The sequence below is a fragment of the Scyliorhinus torazame genome, chromosome 4, assembly GCF_047496885.1.
Source record: "Scyliorhinus torazame isolate Kashiwa2021f chromosome 4, sScyTor2.1, whole genome shotgun sequence".
Classification (NCBI taxonomy): domain Eukaryota; kingdom Metazoa; phylum Chordata; class Chondrichthyes; order Carcharhiniformes; family Scyliorhinidae; genus Scyliorhinus; species Scyliorhinus torazame.
Genome location: NC_092710.1, coordinates 51,853,852 through 51,870,645, shown reverse-complemented (window position 1 = coordinate 51,870,645; position 16,794 = coordinate 51,853,852). Strand labels below are relative to the sequence as shown.

Genomic DNA, 16,794 nt, shown 5'->3' with positions numbered 1-16,794 from the left:
CAACATAACCCAACGAGGATAGGTGTTTCAATAATTGGATCACATCATCCCTATTACTGGGCTCATCAGGACTTGCCACCAATATGTCATCTACATACTGCACCAGAGTGGAACCATGTTCCAATGTCAAGGCCTGGAGTTGGGTCTGCAGACATCTGGAGAAGAGTGTAGGTGAATTGACGAACCCCTGTGGCAGTCGGGTCCAGGTATACTGCTGTCCATTGTAAGTGAAGGCAAACAAATATTGACTTTCAGTCGCAAGTGGGAGGGCAAAGAAGGCGTGCTGAAGGTCAATTACGGCGAAGACCCGGGCTTGAGCTGGAATTTGAGCCAGTATGTGGGCAGGGTTAGGGACGAGAGCATGTAATGGCTATGCGATGGCATTAATTGAACGTAAATCCTGTACTAATCGGTACTGGTCTGGTTTGGCTGGTTTAGGCACAGCAAGTATGGGGGTGTTACATTCTGATTGGCAAGGGACCAAAATACCCTGTTTCAACAGCTCTTGAATTAATTTATCTATTGATGGAGCAGCTTGAGATTTCAGGGGGTATTGTCGAATGGAAGGTAGCTTTACATGATCCTTAATCATCACCTTAATAGGTGTAACATTTGTCTTTCCCACTTGTGATGGGTATTCCGCCCAGACCTGTGGATTGACATATTCCAACACATCATGTCCCCTGTGATGCTGCAGTCGAGTGTTAATCGTTTCAGGGACCTCAAAATATTTTATGGTAGTGCCGTCCGGCATGACTTGAAGTGCGTAGTCTGTTGGATCCGAATGATCCACCGCCCTCCTGACCATTCGCCCCATATCCCTGGCATGGTACTGGTCACGGACCTGACGTGTAATATGAAAGGGTTGGGAAAGGGTTTTCCTGGGAGAAGTCAGTGTATCTCGTCTGTCCTCCCCTTGGTGGGTACCCTCTCCTTTGGGTCGGATAATCTCCTTCTACTGCCTGTCTTTTAAAGGGGCATCCCTGTTGCCAGTGATCTACACGGCCGCAATTAAAACATGCATTGCTCCCTCTATTTCTGCCCCGTCCTCTTCTTCCAGTAGACCAATGGCCTTTCAGAGGGGGCTGCGGTTGTAGAGCTGTTGATTTGTTCGGTGGGCCATAAAAAGGGGGTGAGGGTCCCTTTGGGTGGGTTTGGTATCCTCCTCGTCGCTGATCCACCCACCCAAAGTCACTATATTGGGGCTCCTGCTGGTAAACTACCATTTCTGCCGCTTGTTGGGATCGCCAATCATCCTTTTTCATTACATACTCAGTCTTAAGCTTTGTAACTGAGCCTCCTTCTTGGCCTACACCCTCCTTCCAATAAAATCTGACTACCCTTGCCATCTGGGAAGGGTCGTTCTCTGTCCAATTCATGTTATTACATTTCACAGCAGTAACCACAGAAGGTGGTAGGCAATGCATTAACATAGCACAATATTGAGGGGACTTCTGACCATTTTGATACAGCAAATCGCCTGACTGCCCCCGGTAGATTTCATTAAAACGCTCCAGAAATTCCTCTGGCTCTTCAGTCTTCTTAGGTTTTAGGTCTAAGAGAACAGAAAGATTTATGGGCCTTTGAAATGTGTATTCAACGCATTCAAGATCTGTGTCCTTCTATCGTCGTCTAACGCATAGGCCTGCTGAAGTGCGGCATGACTAGCATAATTCAGGTGGTTAAGATAATTGCGGTACTCTGCTGGGGTTAAAATCTGCTGGACTAGGGCCCAGAGGTCCCTTGAATCAGCTTGATAAATTGAGATGGTAGTTCTCAAGGAATCCACAAAGGCAGCAGGAGATTTTTTTCTATCTGGGATTGTAGCCATAATAGCCATCATCTCACTGGGTGTCCATGGGAAGTAAACGTCTATCGTGGGGTTCGCTCCCGCAGTCACTGCGTCGGGGTTTCGCATCTTCCTAATCGGTAACTGTCTCCGAATGTCACCAGGGGGCACTCTAGCTATTTCCCCTGGTTGTTCCAAGACTTCAACGTCTCTCGCTGTCACTAGGGGGAGTTCTTTCTCTTCAAAAGAAGTTGTTTCAGCTTCCTTTGTTCCCGAATCTTGTGGTTTCTCCTTAGTTTGGAGAGACTTAGGTGATATGCTTAATTGTTTCTGGTGAGGGTCAAGCCCCTCTCTCGCTGTCCGAGATCTTGTCCTAGAGCTAACTGGGCTTGTGGGACAGAGTTCCTTTTGCTCTTCTGGTCGTGAAGTTGGTAAATCAGGACCCACACTATCACCCACAGTATCATCCAAAAGGGCTTGAGTTTCTGGCATATTTGGAATCTGGGGAGCAATGACTGGGTATATATTATTGTACTCTGGTGGTTCTGGAATGAGCGCAGACCATGCTACAGGTGCAGACGGAACTTTTACTGACTTTTCCAAATTATTGAATTTTTCTTTTTCTGTCAATTCAAGGCCAGCCATTGAACTACGTAGCTCATCTCTTGTTTGGCCCGCGTCTTTCCTGTCTCTACTTGCTCTTTTTTAAATGCACATTCCTTTTTCAAGATCTGTAATGTTTTTAGGTTACCCTGTTCACTAATTGGAATCCCCATTTTAAGGGCATTGTCCTGCCAGCTAGACAACATAATCTTATCTCTTTCCTCTTGACAATATTGCCTCCATAATCCAATTAATTCTTTAGCTTTCATACTTTGATTTTTTTCTCCAAATTTGTCCTTGGATTTTCTTAACCATTTCTAGGTCTTTGGTGCCCCCTAGTGGCCATTCATCTCCCATTTTAGTTCTTAACTGTGCTGACAATTTTCTAAAATCCTTTGCTTTGTCCGGATACTTATCACATAATATTTGCAGTGGCATGCCTGGATCATTTGTGCTATCCAAGGAATTCCCCATAATCTCAACTCGTCCTCGGAACTGCGTTTTTCGCCACTACAGTCCAAGGAGACAATTTTAGCTCAATCAACTATATTTTTAACACACACACTCATGGAGGTGAGCCATTTTCAATTTCAAATGTCGCATCGACCTCCCATAATCTAACCCAACCGAATTAACTCACAAATGAAGTTGAACCATTTATAGTTTTAAATGTCCCATCAACAATATAGCCTACCCAGCCGAATTAACTCACAAATGAAGTTGAACCATTTATAGTTTTAAATGTCCCATCAACAATATAGCCTACCCCAGCCGAATTAACTCACAAATGAAATCCCATCAATTAAAATGCTAATCCCCAGACTGACCTGTGATTTCGTCGAGGCGGTCTTTCTGTGCCAACCGCGAGTGACCAGACTAATCAGATGATAAGAAGAGGGGAACAATCAATGTGCGGTCATTTTCCAGTTCTACATTGAGGGCCCTCGTTCCCCATCCTCCTGTTCATAATCAGTCTAATTCTGATTTCGCAGTTGAAACCAGGATCGCCCTGAGAAATCCAGGTTTTCGGCACCAAATGTTGAATCCCAAATGTCTTTACCCGTCAGTCTGGCCTCAATAAAAGTCGAGATGGATTTGCAGGTATAACATTAGTTATTTTATTCAGCTTGCAAGCTACCTAGCCCACAGTGATACAGATAACATGTTGCTCTCTGCAGCCCCGGGAGCTGTGAAGGTCCCACACAAAGAGATCAGTACTGATACATTCAAATGGCATCAAGTTTCACATACTCCACACCCATAGGTCATCCTATGTCCCTCCTGACTTGTTTGATCTATTCTGATTGGCTCACTTCCAATCCCTTTCTCCGGCCCCTATCAATGCAGCATCACTCTCATAGACACACCTCTTCCTGCTTTTTTCCATGCGGTCTAAAATCCTTTGTCTCTACTTGCCAGAATCAAAGTGGCTTATTTCTACATTACATTAACTAATATCTCTAAAGTAACTATTTTATATCACATTCGTCACAAGCAGACCGGCAGCCTCCCTTTGGTTTCCTTTCCCAAATTCTTCATCTTGGACACGCATTTTCCCAATGACTTGCGATGTGGCAACTGTTGTTGCGCAGGGACAATTCACTGGGACTTCAAGACATTGACGAGTAAGGTTAGTTCTCTGAGATATGAGTGGGAAGCTACAGAGATACAGATTGTATTTTAAGAGAGGGAATAAAGGGTGTCATCTGGTGTTTGTTGTGGCAGAGAGTGAACGCAAGTAAGCTCATCTAGTAAAGTAGCAAATTATGCAAATCGCAAATTTCAGGGTGTAAATAGATCTGTCAACGCCACATCTTCATGGAAAACGCCCCATCCTTTATGCCGCCCGAATCGTTCTTGCTAGCATGCAGCAACATATATCGTCCAATAAAAACGCAAATGACTGCAGATGTGAAATCTGAAAAAAAACAGGAAATGATGGAAAATCTCAGTGGGTCTGGCAGCATCTGTGAAGAGAGAACCGAGCTAACGTTTTGAGGCTGGGTCACTCTTCATCAGAGTAAATCATTTAATCATTCAATCTTTGCTCACAGACATCGCTGACAGACATTCAAAATGTTCCTACTGGATTTCCTGAGGTCAATCCTGTCGTGCATTCAAAGGAAAATACTGCAGATGTTGTGAACCTGCATGAGAAGCTAAATATGATTGGATTAAAGCTCAGAAAATTAGAGGATGTCTGTGGAGCCAGACACAAAGTTAATGTTTCAAATCCGTGTGATCCTTATTCAGAGCTGAAGCGAGGTTACATGCAATGGAGTAGATGAGGAAAATGGAAGTTGCATGAAAAGTGGGAGATATAGAAGTTTGAATCAAGTTTGACATAAATCAAGGGAAAGCAATGCTGAAGGTCAGTACCACAGAAATGTTGTCAACATTTCCTGTGTCCACCATTAAATGAAGAGCATCATTCACAGGCTACATGCTTAAACCTGAATGTATAAAGGTACTGTTGAGAGTTGAACTCAGGATCTCCTGTTTACAAGACAGGCACTTTAACCATCTAAGCCACAGCACCAATCTGCAAGCCAGGCTTGCAAGTGTGGAACAGATTTCAATTGTTTTGATTAAACATCAGTATTGTTGATTTCTCCTGCTGACTTTGAGAGTGCAAACTAAAATATTCATCAGCACTGGCCTTTTGAAACTGTAAAAATTGCAGTTATTTCTGAAAGTTATTAATTTAAAATCAGGTCTGCAGGAAAGAAGTATACAAACAGGAAATATTTTGCGAATTGGGAAGTGATTAAACATGGCCAGAAAACTACAGTGGTATAATGCTGGATAAGACCAGGAGAGAGTTTTTACATTCACAGAAAATCTAGCAAAAATTCTTGAAAATTCTGGACGGCTGTTGCAATTTGGCAAACACGACGTTGTCACGGTTCTTCCACTTTCCTTGAAGCATCCTGCGTTCGTTATTTTTATTTCCGACCGTTCATTGGGAAGCAAACGCCTTGAGCCAAAAACAAAACCCTGACAGGGACTTGAACCCTGGACCCTCAGATTAAAAGTCTGATGCTCTACCGACTGAGCTACCAGGGCCCAATCCAAAAATGTTCTCATAGTTCAGTTCAAAGTCTCATATTGTATCTTTTGAATTTCCTTCACTGGTAATTCAGCCTCTCCAGCTCATTTCCCTCGCAAGCAGACCGGCAGCCTGCCTTCGGCTTTCTTTCTCAAATTCTTCAACTTGGACTCGCATTTTACCAATGACCTGTGATGTGACAACTGTTGTTACCCAGGGACATGCACTGGGACTTCAAGACATTGAAGATTACACTAGTTCGCTGAGATATCAGTGGGAAGCTGCAGAGATACAGATTGTATTTTGAGAGAGGGAATAAAGCGTGTCATCTGTTGTCTGTTGTGGCAGAGTGTGAACGCAAGTAAGCTCATCTAGAAAAGTAACAAATTATGCAAATCGCAAAGTTTCAGGGTGTAAATATATCTGTCAACGCCACATCTTCATGGAAAACGCCCCATCCTTTATCCCGCCCAAATCGTTCTTGCTGACATGCAGCAACATATATCGTCCAATAAAAAGGCAAATTACTGCAGTTATGAAATCTGAATAAAAACAGGAAATGATGGAATGTCTCAGTGGGTCTGGCAGCATCTGTGAAGAGAGAACCGAACAAACGTTTCGAGGCTGGGTCACTCTTCATCAGAGTAAATCATTTAATCATTCAATCTTTGCTCACAGACATCGCTGACAATCATTCAAAATGTTCCTTCTGGATTTCCTGAGGTCAATCCTGTCGTGCATTCAAAGGAAAATACTGCACATGTTGTGAATCTGCATGAGAAACTAAATATGATTGGATTAAAGCTCAGAAAATTAGAGAATGTCTGTGGAGTCAGACGCAAAGTTAATGTTTCTAATCCGTGTGATCCTTATTCAGAGCTGAAGGGCGGAGTACATGCAATAGAGTAGATGAGGAAAATGGAAGTTGCGTGAAAAATGGGAGATATGGAAGTTAGAATCAAGTTTGACATAAAGCAAGGGAAAGCAATCTTGAAGGTCAGTACCACAGAAATGTTGTCAACATTTTCTGTGTTCACCATTCAATAAGGAGCATTCTTCACAGGCTACATGCTTAAACCTGAATGTATAAAGGCACTGCTGAGATTTGAACTCAGGATCTCCTGCTTACGAGACAGGTGTTTTAACCATCGAAGCCACATCACCAACCTGCCCGACATGCTTGCAAGTGTAGAACAGATTTCAATTGTTTTGATTAAACATCAGTATTGTTGATTTCTCCTGCTGACTTTGAGAGTGCAAATTAAAATATTATTCGGCACTGGGCTTTTGAAACTGAAAAATTGCAGTTATTTCTGAAAGTTATTAATTTAAAAGCAGTTCTGCAGGAAAGGAGCATACAAACAGGAAATATTTTACGAATTGGGAAGTGATTAACCATGGCCAGAAAACTATAGTGGTATAATGCTGGATAAGACCAGGAGAGAGTTTTTACATTAACTGAAAATCGAGCAAAAATTCTTGAGAATTCAGGACGGCTGTTGCAATTTGGCAAACACGACGTTGTCACGGTTCTTCCACTTTCCATAAAGCATCCTGCATTCTTTATTTTTATTTCCTACCGTTCATTGGGAAGCAAACGCCTTGAGCCAAAATCAAAACCCTGACAGGGACTTAAACCCTGGACCCTCAGATTAAAAGTCTGATGCTCTACCGACTGAGCTACCAGGGCCCATTATAAAAATATTCTCATAGCTCACGTCAAAGTCTCATATTGTATCTTTTGAATTTCCTTCACTGGTCATTCAGCCTCTCCAGCTCATTTCCCTCGCAAGCAGACCGGCAGCCTCCCTTAGGCTTTCTTTCTCAAATTTTTCAACGTGGACTCGCATTTTACCAATGACCTGAGATGTGACAACTGTTGTTACCCAGGGACATGCACTGGGACTTCAAGACATTGAAGATTATGTTTAGTTCGCTGAGATATCAGTGGGAAGTTGCAGAGATACAGATTGTATTTTGAGAGAGGGAATAAAGCGTGTCATCTGTTGTTTGTTGTGGCAGAGAGTGAACGCAAGTAAGCTCATCGGGAAACGTAACAAATTATGCAAATCGCAAAGATTCAGGGTGTAAATAGATCTGTCAACGCCACATCTTCAGAGAAAACGCCCCATCCTTTATCCCGCCCAAATCGTTCTTGCTGACATGCAGCAACATATATCGTCCAATAAAAAGGCAAATTACTGCAGATGTGAAATCTGAAAAAAAACAGGAAATGATGGAAAATCTCAGTGGGTCTGGCAGCATCTGTGAAGAGAGAACCGAGCTAACGCTTCGAGGCTGGGTCACTCTTCATCAGAGTAAATCATTTAATCATTCAATCTTTGCCCACAGACATCGCTGACAAACATTCAAAATGTTCCTTCTGGATTTCCTGATGTCAATCCTGTCGTGCATTCAAAGGAAAATACTGCACATGTTGTGAATCTGCATGAGAAACTAAATATGATTGGATTAAAGCTCAGAAAATTAGAGGATGTCTGTGGAGCCAGACACAGAGTTAATGTTTCAAATCCGTGTGATCCTTATTCAGAGCTGAAGCGAGGTTTCATGCAATGGAGTAGATGAGGAAAATGGAAGTTACGTGAAAAATGGGAGATATGGAAGTTTGAATCAAGTTTGACATAAATCAAGGAAAAGCAATCTTGCAGGTCAGTACCACAGAAATAGAAATGTTGTCAACATTTTCTGTTTTCACCATTTAAATGAGGAGCATTCTTCACAGGCTACATACTTTGACCTGAACGTATAAAGGTACTGCTGAGATTTGAACTCAGGATCTCTTGTTAATAAGGCACATGCTTTAACCATCTAAGCTACAGCACCAATCTGCATGAGAATTTTGCAAGTGTAGAACAGATTTCAATTGTTTTGATTAAACATCAGTATTGTTGATTTCTCCTGCTGACTTTGAGAGTGCAAATTAAAATATTCATCGGCGGACTTCCGGTTGCGGTGAGGATGAGCTAGCCGCACGTTTCGGTGGCTCCAGCTCCGACGGACCTTCGGGCTCTTTTAAGAGCCCCAAAGGGGATTTTTTCGGCCGAGTAACCCGGTGTGGGGTGTGTGGGAAGGGAGTCCCCCCCGAACGACGGAAGAAAAAACCGGCGGCGGCGGCTGCAGCCCGAAGAATTTTCGACTATAAGGTCAGAGGGAGAGGAAAACAAAATGGCGGCGGTGAAATCGCAGGCGACATGGGGGCCTGAGCAGGACGAGGTCGTGAGACGGTGCGTGGACCTGCTGAAGAAGGAGGTACTGACCCCAAAGCTACAGGCAATTGAGGGGCTTAAGGAGACTTTAAAGACCCAGGAGACAGCTCCGCGTGGTGGAGCAGAAGGTGTCAGGTATTGAGGACGAGGTCCTGGGCCTGGCGGTTCAGACTCAGACGCACAAGGCACTTCATAAAAAGTGTGCTGAAAGGATCGAGGCCCTTGAAAACGGAACGCGAAGGAAGAATCTTAGGATACTAGGTCTCCCTGAGGGTGTGGAAGGGTTGGACTGTGGAGCGTACGCAAGTAAGATGCTGAGCTCACTGATGGGTGCTGAGGCCCCTGCGGGCCCCATGGAGGTGGAGTGGGCAGGTCGGATCCCGGCGAGAAGACCAAAAGCGGGAGAACCACCGAGTGCGTTAATCATGCGATTCTACCGCCTTAAGGACAGAGAAGAGGTCCTGAGATGGGCTAAAAAGGTGCGGAGTAGCAGGTGGGAGAATGCGGTGGTACGGATCTACCAGGATTGGAGTGCGGAGGTGGCGAGAAGGAGGGCGAGCTTCAACCGAGCCAAAGAGGTTTTGCACAAAAAGAAGGTGACGTTTGGGATGCTGCAGCCGGCAAGACTATGGGTCACGTATCAGGAGAGACACTATTACTTCGAGACGGCGGAGGAAGCATGGACCTTTATTAAAGAAGAGAAACTGGACTGGAACTGAGGGACTGATGCTGCAGGGAATTGTTATTGTTATTGTTTTTGTTAATGTTAAGGTGAAAGTTAATCGAGAAGTAAACAGGGAAGGGGGGAGATACTGGGTAAATGTGGGTGCCGGTGAGGGGGGAAAGACGGGACATAGTCGGAGAATGGGGAAGGGGAGGGGGAGGGGAAAGGGAGCTGCGCCAGAAGAGGCGGGTCAGGTAAAGTGATGTTCCCGCGCCAGAAAGAATAAGGCGGGAAAACAGGCGCAAGGCGGACGGGAGTTCCCTCACACCGGGGGGGTCGAGGAGTGAGGAGGAGTAGCCGGGGTCAGTTGAAGTCAGCTGACTTACGGAAGTGATATGGGGGAGCAATCAAGCTAGATAGGGATCTAGTGGGAGGGGGGGGGGGAAACTGGGTTGCTGCTGCGGAAATCCAAAAGGGAATGGCTAAAGAGTGGGTGGTCGGGGACGGCGTGCGACGCTGGGGGAGCGAGCGGGAGCGTGGAGGCGGGATATGGGACTGGCCTAGAGAAGGTAATGGCTAGTCGACACGGGAGGGGGGCAGGTAGCCCCCAGTGAGGCTGATCACGTGGCACGTGAGAGGCCTGAATGGACCGATAAAAAGGGCCCGAGCGGTCACGCATTTGAAAGGACAAAGGGCAGACGTGGTTATGCTCCAAGAGACGCACCTAAAGGTGGCAGACCAAGTTAGGCTAAGGAAAGGATGGGTGGGACAGGTGTTCCGCTCAGGACTGGACGCAAAGAACAGAGGGGTGGCCATTTTGGTGGGGAAACGGGTAGCATTTGAAGCAAAGAACATCGTAGCAGATAGCGGAGGGAGATATGTAATGGTGAGTGGTAGGCTGGAGGGAATGGAGGTCGTGTTGGTTAATGTGTATGCCCCAAATTGGGACGATGCGGGATTCATGAGACGGATGCTGGGGCGTATACCGGACCTGGAGGCAGGAAATTTGATTTTAGGAGGGGACTTCAATACGGTGCTGGACCCGGGGCTAGATAGATCCAGCTCAAGGACCGGAAGAAGGCCGGCAGCGGCCAAGGTACTTAAGGGGTTTATGGACCAAATGGGGGGAGTGGATCCACGGCGATTTCTTAGACCTAGGGCTAGGGAGTATTCCTTCTTCTCCCATGTCCATAAAGTGTACTCCCGGATAGATTTTTTTGTTTTCGGAAGGTCGTTGATCTCGAGGGTGGAAGAAGCTGAATACTCAGCCATAGCGGTTTCGGATCATGCCCCACATTGGGTGGACCTGGAAGTAGGAGAGGACAGGGAGCAGAGAACACTCTGGCGATTAGACGTGGGACTGAAGACGAATGAGGGAGTGTGTGCAAGAGTGAGGGGGTGTATTGAGAGATACCTGGAGGTCAATGACGACGGCGAGGTCCCTGTGGGAGTGGTCTGGGAAGCACTAAAAGCGGTGGTCAGAGGAGAGCTGATCTCTATTGGGGCCCACAAAAGGAAAACAGAGGCCAAGGAAAGGGATAGATTATTGGGGGAAATTTTAAGGGTGGACAGGGAATTTGCAGAGACCCCGGAGGAGGAGCTGTACAGGGAGAGGAGACGACTCCAGACCGAGTTTGACCTTCTGACCACCAGAAAGGCGGAGGTACTGTGGAGGAAGGCACAGGGGAGGAGGTACAAATATGGGGAAAAGGCTAGTCGCCTGTTGGCGCACCAACTGCGAAAGAGGGCAGCAGCGAGGGAGATAGGAGGAATTAGGGATGAAAGGGGAGACACTGAACGAAGGCCAGGAAAGATAAATGAGGTGTTTAAGACCTTTTATGAGGAACTGTATAGGTCTCAACCCCCAGAGGGAGAGGAGGGGATACGGCAGTTCCTGGACCAATTGAAGTTCCCGAAAGTGGAGGAGCAGGCGGTGGCAGGCCTGGGGGCGCCGATTGAGGTGGACGAGGTTATTAAGGGACTGGGAAGCATGCAAGCAGGGAAGGCTCCGGGGCCGGATGGGTTCCCGGTGGAATACTACAGAAAATATGTGGACTTGTTGGCCCCGTTGATGGCGAGGATGTTCAATGAGGCCAGGGAAGCGGGGACTCTAACCCCGACGATGTCGGAGGTGACGATATCGCTAATTTTGAAGAGAGACAAAGATCCGTTGCAGTGCGGGTCCTATAGACCTATTTCACGATTGAACGTGGACGCCAAGTTGCTGCAAAGGTACTGGCATCGAGGATAGAGGACTGTGTCCCAGGGGTGGTGCACGAAGACCAGACAGGGTTCGTAAAAGAGAGACAACTGAATGTTAACGTGCGACGACTATTAGGGGTGATAATGATGCCCCCAGTGGAGGGGGAGGCAGAGATAGTGGCGGCAATGGACGCAGAGAAGGCATTTGATAGGGTGGAGTGGGAGTATTTATGGGAAGTGTTAAGGAGGTTTGGGTTTGGAAACGGGTTTATTCGCTGGGTTAGACTTCTTTATGGGGCACCAACGGCAAGCGTAGTTACAGGTCGACATAGATCGGAGTATTTCCGATTATATAGGGGAACAAGACAGGGATGCCCGCTGTCTCCATTGTTGTTTGCGTTGGCAATTGAACCTCTGGCCATGGCGTTGAGAGACTCCAGGAAATGGAGAGGGGTGATTAGAGGGGGAGAAGAACATCGAGTCTCGTTATACGCGGATGACCTATTGTTATACGTGTCGGACCCAGCGGGGGGGGGGGGGGATGATCGAGGTTATGCGAATTTTGAGGAGTTTCAGGGAATTCTCGGGGTATAGGCTAAACATGGGGAAGAGTGAATTATTTGTGATACATCCAGGGGACCAGAGTAGAGAGATAGAAGGCTTACCGCTAAGGAAAGTGGAAAGAAACCTCCGATCCCTGGCGATTCAGATCGCTAGGAGCTGGGGAACCTTGCACAGACTTAATTTGACACGGCTGGTAGAACAAATGGAGGAGGACTTCAAGAGGTGGGACATGCAGCCTTTATCACTGGCGGGCAGGGTGCAAGCAATTAAGATGATGGTCCTCCCGAGGTTCTTATTTGTATTTCAATGTCTCCCTATACTAATCACCAGGACCTTTTTTAATAAAATAGATAGGAGCATTACGAGCTTTGTGTGGGCAGGGAAAGTTCCGAGAGTAAGGAGGGGGTTCCTTCAGCGTAGTAGGGACAGAGGAGGACTGGCACTACCGAACTTCGGAGATTATTATTGGGCCGCCAATGTGGCAATGATACGTAGATGGATGATGGAGGGTGAGGGAGCGGCGTGGAAAAGACTGGAGAGAAAGTCCTGTAAAGGGACGAGTTTAGAGGCGCTGGTGACGGCACCGCTACCGCTCTCACCTAAAAAGTTTACCACGAACCCGGTGGTGGCGGCAACACTGATCATATGGGGACAGTGGAGGCGACAGAGAGGGGTGCGGGGAGCCCTGGTGGGGTCCCCTATCAGGAACAACCATAGGTTCGCCCCAGGAAGAATGGATGGAGGATTTCAGAGCTGGTACCAGTTGGGAATTAGGAAGGTGGGAGATTTATTCATAGATGGGACTTTTGCGAGCTTGGGAGCATTGGAGGAAAAGTATAAGTTACCCCGGGGAAATTTCTTGAGATATATGCAGGTGAGGGCGTTTATTAGACAACAGGTGAGGGAATTTCCGTTGCTCCCGACACAGGGGATACAGGACAGGGTGCTTTCAGGGGTGTGGGTCGGAGAGGGCAAGGTGTCAGAGATTTACAGAGAGATGAGGGAAGAGGGGGAGGAGTCGGTGGGAGAACTAAAGGGAAAGTGGGAAGAAGAATTTGGGGAGGAGCTAGAAGAGGGTATGTGGGCTGATGCCCTAAGCAGGGTAAACTCCTCTTCCTCATCCGCCAGGCTTAGCCTGATTCAATTTAAGGTGCTACATAGAGCACACATAACGGGGGCAAGATTGAGCAGGTTCTTTGGAGTGGAGAACAGATGTGGGAGGTGTGACGGGAGCCCGGCAAACCACACACATATGTTTTGGGCGTGCCCGGCACTGGAAGGATATTGGAAGGGAGTGACGGGAGTGATCTCGCAGGTGGTGAATGCCCGGGTCAAACCAAGCTGGGGGCTAGCTCTATTTGGAGTTGCGGACGAGTCGGGAGTGCAGGAGGCGAAAGAGGCCGACGTCATGGCCTTTGCGTCCCTAGTAGCCCGGCGCAGGATCCTACTTATGTGGAAGGAGGCGAAACCCCCCGGACTGGAGGCCTGGGTAAATAGCGGGGTTTATTAAACTGGAGCAGATAAAGTTTGCCCTGAGAGGATCGGCTCAAGGGTTCACCAGGCGGTGGCAGCCATTTTTCGACTACCTAAGGGAACGTTAGAGGGAAGACAGATGACCAGCAGCAACCCAGGGGGAGAGGGGGGGAGGGGGGAGAGGGGGGAGGGGGGGGGGTTTAGTTTAGTCTAGGTCAATAGATAATGGGGTTTTGTTACTTTTGTATTGTTAAAAATTTCTATTTTGTTATAGTTACGTTTGTTTTGTAAGAGGGAAAAATGTTGTTTAGAAAAAAAAATTTCAGTAAAATATATATATTTTTTAAAAATATTAATCGGCACTGGGCTTTTGAAATTGCAAAAATTGCAGTTATTTCTGAAAGTTATTAATTTAAAAGCAGTTCTGCAGGAAAGAAGTATACAAACAGGAAATATTTTGCGAATTGGGAAGTGATTAAACATAGTGGTATAACGCAGGACAAGACCAGGAGAGAGTTTTTACATTCAATGAAAATCTCGCAAAAATTCTTTAATTCTGGACGGCTGTTTGCAATTTTGACAAACACGACGTTGTCACGGTTCTTCCACTTTCCATAAAGCATCCTGCATTCTTTATTTTTATTTCCGACCGTTCATTGGGAAGCAAACGCCTTGAGCCAAAATTAAAGCCCTGACAGGGACTTGAACCCTGGACCCTCAGATTAAAAGTCTGATGCTCTACCGACTGAGCTACCAGGGCCCATTTCAAAAAAGCTCTCATAGCTCACATCAAAGTCTCATATTGTATCTTTTGAATTTCCTTCCCTGGTAATTCAGCCTCTCCAGCTCATTTCCCTCGCAAGCAGACCGGCAGCCTCCCTTCGGCTTTCTTTCTCAAATTCTTCAACTTGGACTCACATTTTACCAATGACCTGTGATGTGACAACTGTTGTTACCCAGGGACATGCACTGGGACTTCAAGACATTGAAGATTACGTTTAGTTCGCTGAGATATCAGTGGGAAGCTGCAGAGATACAGATTGTATTTTGAGAGAGGTAATAAAGCGTGTCATCTGTTGTTTGTTGTGGCAGAGTGTGAACGCAAGTAAGCTCATCGAGTAGAGTAGCAAATTATGCAAATCTCAAAGTGTCAGTTGTAAGGTTTTCAGGCAATCCGGCCCTTTTTGGACTGCCCAAGAATAAAATCCAGAGACTGTAAACTGGACACTTTTCAGCCAAAGGAACGTAACCAAATTTCTCAGCAGGCTTGGTCCGCTGAGCTGAGTAGGGGCATAGGTATTTACAAACCCCCCCCCCCTCCCCGGAGCTACAAGGAAGAAGGAGCCAGACAACTAGATAAGATTAAAACACAGACAAAGGGGCACGGGAATACAAAGGGGCCTGCCTGCAAGCAGGACAATGGGATGGTCATAGCCCCATGCAGATGTAAATGACTTGGCCTCCACCAGAGCAGAATCCAATCAACACCCCATCAACATAGCGAGGTGAGAATAGCAGCGATCTCCAGAGCAGATGGAAGACTTTGAAAATCTTCACAAGAGAGCTTAACCTTGTTATCCCAAAAAGCAGACAGTCTGGGCTCAGTATATTGCGCTGGAAAAGCCCCTTGAAGACAAACGGTAGAAAAAAAACAAGTTGGAGGCGGACCTGGGGGAGGTACTCCAATCTTGACAGAAGCCACCGGCAGGAACTCACTGGGTGGAGGGGGCGGAGTCGGCGCCAAATTCAAATCGGGACAGGTCTGCCTGGCTGGAAGGAGCGGACCTGCGAGGAGAACCCGGAAGTCAACAGGTCTGCCCGGCTCAAAGGGGGTGGGGCCAGCGGGAACTTTAAACCTTACCAATTCAATGCAAAAGGGGCTGGCCGAACACAGGAAAAAGCCAGGTAAAACGGATATAAAAGGGGCTGTGTTGGGATTGAGGCTCTCTTGGCTTGACCTCTCCACCTTCGACTTGACCTCCTGCAGCCTGTGACCGTAAGTACCCTGCAGCAGCTTGCGAAACTCCCTTGACTTTGATAGTGGTTGAGGCTTTGGGGCAGGGGCTTGATTTGTGTTTTGTGCCATTGCTAAACCTGTGTAACAATAAGATTTTACGTTGTGTCCGTTATAGTACTTCCTGAATAGACTTAGTTTGTGTTAGAGTTTAAGATTTTATTATAATTTCTTCTGTTTGATGATTTCGACCTGGGTTTTGCAATAAACCTCGATTTGCTGATAATTGGAGTCGTTTCAATTCTTCAATCTCTCACCAGTGATCTCTGACCAAGTCATTGCTAAGATATTCCTCACCTTAGTTCCGGGGTCGAGAATCTAGGGTCATCTTGAACGATTCGAACCCGTTCACTCAGGACAGGCTGCTGGTTAGGTAATAAACAGCAGTGTCCTATTCTCTCTCTTGGGAAAGCTACTCCAGCGAAGTAGGAACCGGGTGGGTGTTGCACCACCGGCAAGAGAGAGAATCACCTGGGCATTGGTGGGGGTCTGGATATCTGTGTGATATAAGCCTCAGGCTTCCGGTTAGGGATAAACGGCAGGCTTGATTCAGTGCTCTATTCCGTGCAGGTGTCCCAGTGCGGCATCCCCTGGCCTCTGATGTTTCAGTGCCAGCTGGAGAGAGACACACACAGATACTCTAACCCCTGATATCGGCCCAGTAGTGGAGTAGCAGAGATGGAACCCTCTACACAGGGTGTAAATAGATCTGTCAACGCCACATCTTCATGATGCTTTACCGACTGAGCTACCAGGGCCCATTTCAACAGTTCTCTCATAGCTCACGTCAAAGTCTCATATTGTATCTTTTGAATTTCCTTCACTGGTCATTCAGCCTCTCCAGCTCATTTCCCTCACAAGCAGACCGGCAGCCTCCCTTCGGCTTTCTTTCTCAAATTCTTCAACTTGGACTCGCATTTTACCAATGACCTGTGATGTGACAACTGTTGTTACCCAGGGACATGCACTGGGACTTCAAGTCATTGAAGATTACGTTTAGTTCGCTGAGATATCAGTGGGAAGCTGCAGAGATACAGATTGGATTTTAAGAGAGGGAATAAAGGGTGTCATCTGTTGTTTGTTGTGGCAGAGAGTGAACGCAAGTAAGCTCATCTAGAAAAGTAACAAATTATGCAAATCGCAAAGTTTCAGGGTGTAAATAGATCTGTCAACGCCACATCTTCATGGAAAACGCCCCATCCTTTATCC

General features: G+C 46.6%; 4 non-coding genes across 4 annotated transcripts; all 4 read right to left on the bottom strand.

Moving 5' to 3' along the window:
• Window positions 1-4,857: 4,857 nt before the first annotated feature.
• Window positions 4,858-4,931, bottom strand: trnat-ugu (transfer RNA threonine (anticodon UGU)). Its single transcript has one exon. It is a non-coding gene; the product is annotated as a tRNA-Thr (tRNA).
• A 454-nt stretch (window positions 4,932-5,385) lies between these two features.
• Window positions 5,386-5,458, bottom strand: trnak-uuu (transfer RNA lysine (anticodon UUU)). The gene has a single exon. It is a non-coding gene; the product is annotated as a tRNA-Lys (tRNA).
• Window positions 5,459-7,058: 1,600 nt separating this feature from the next.
• trnak-uuu (transfer RNA lysine (anticodon UUU)) lies at window positions 7,059-7,131 on the bottom strand. The gene has a single exon. It is a non-coding gene; the product is annotated as a tRNA-Lys (tRNA).
• A 7,127-nt stretch (window positions 7,132-14,258) lies between these two features.
• trnak-uuu (transfer RNA lysine (anticodon UUU)) lies at window positions 14,259-14,331 on the bottom strand. Its single transcript has one exon. It is a non-coding gene; the product is annotated as a tRNA-Lys (tRNA).
• Window positions 14,332-16,794: the final 2,463 nt, after the last annotated feature.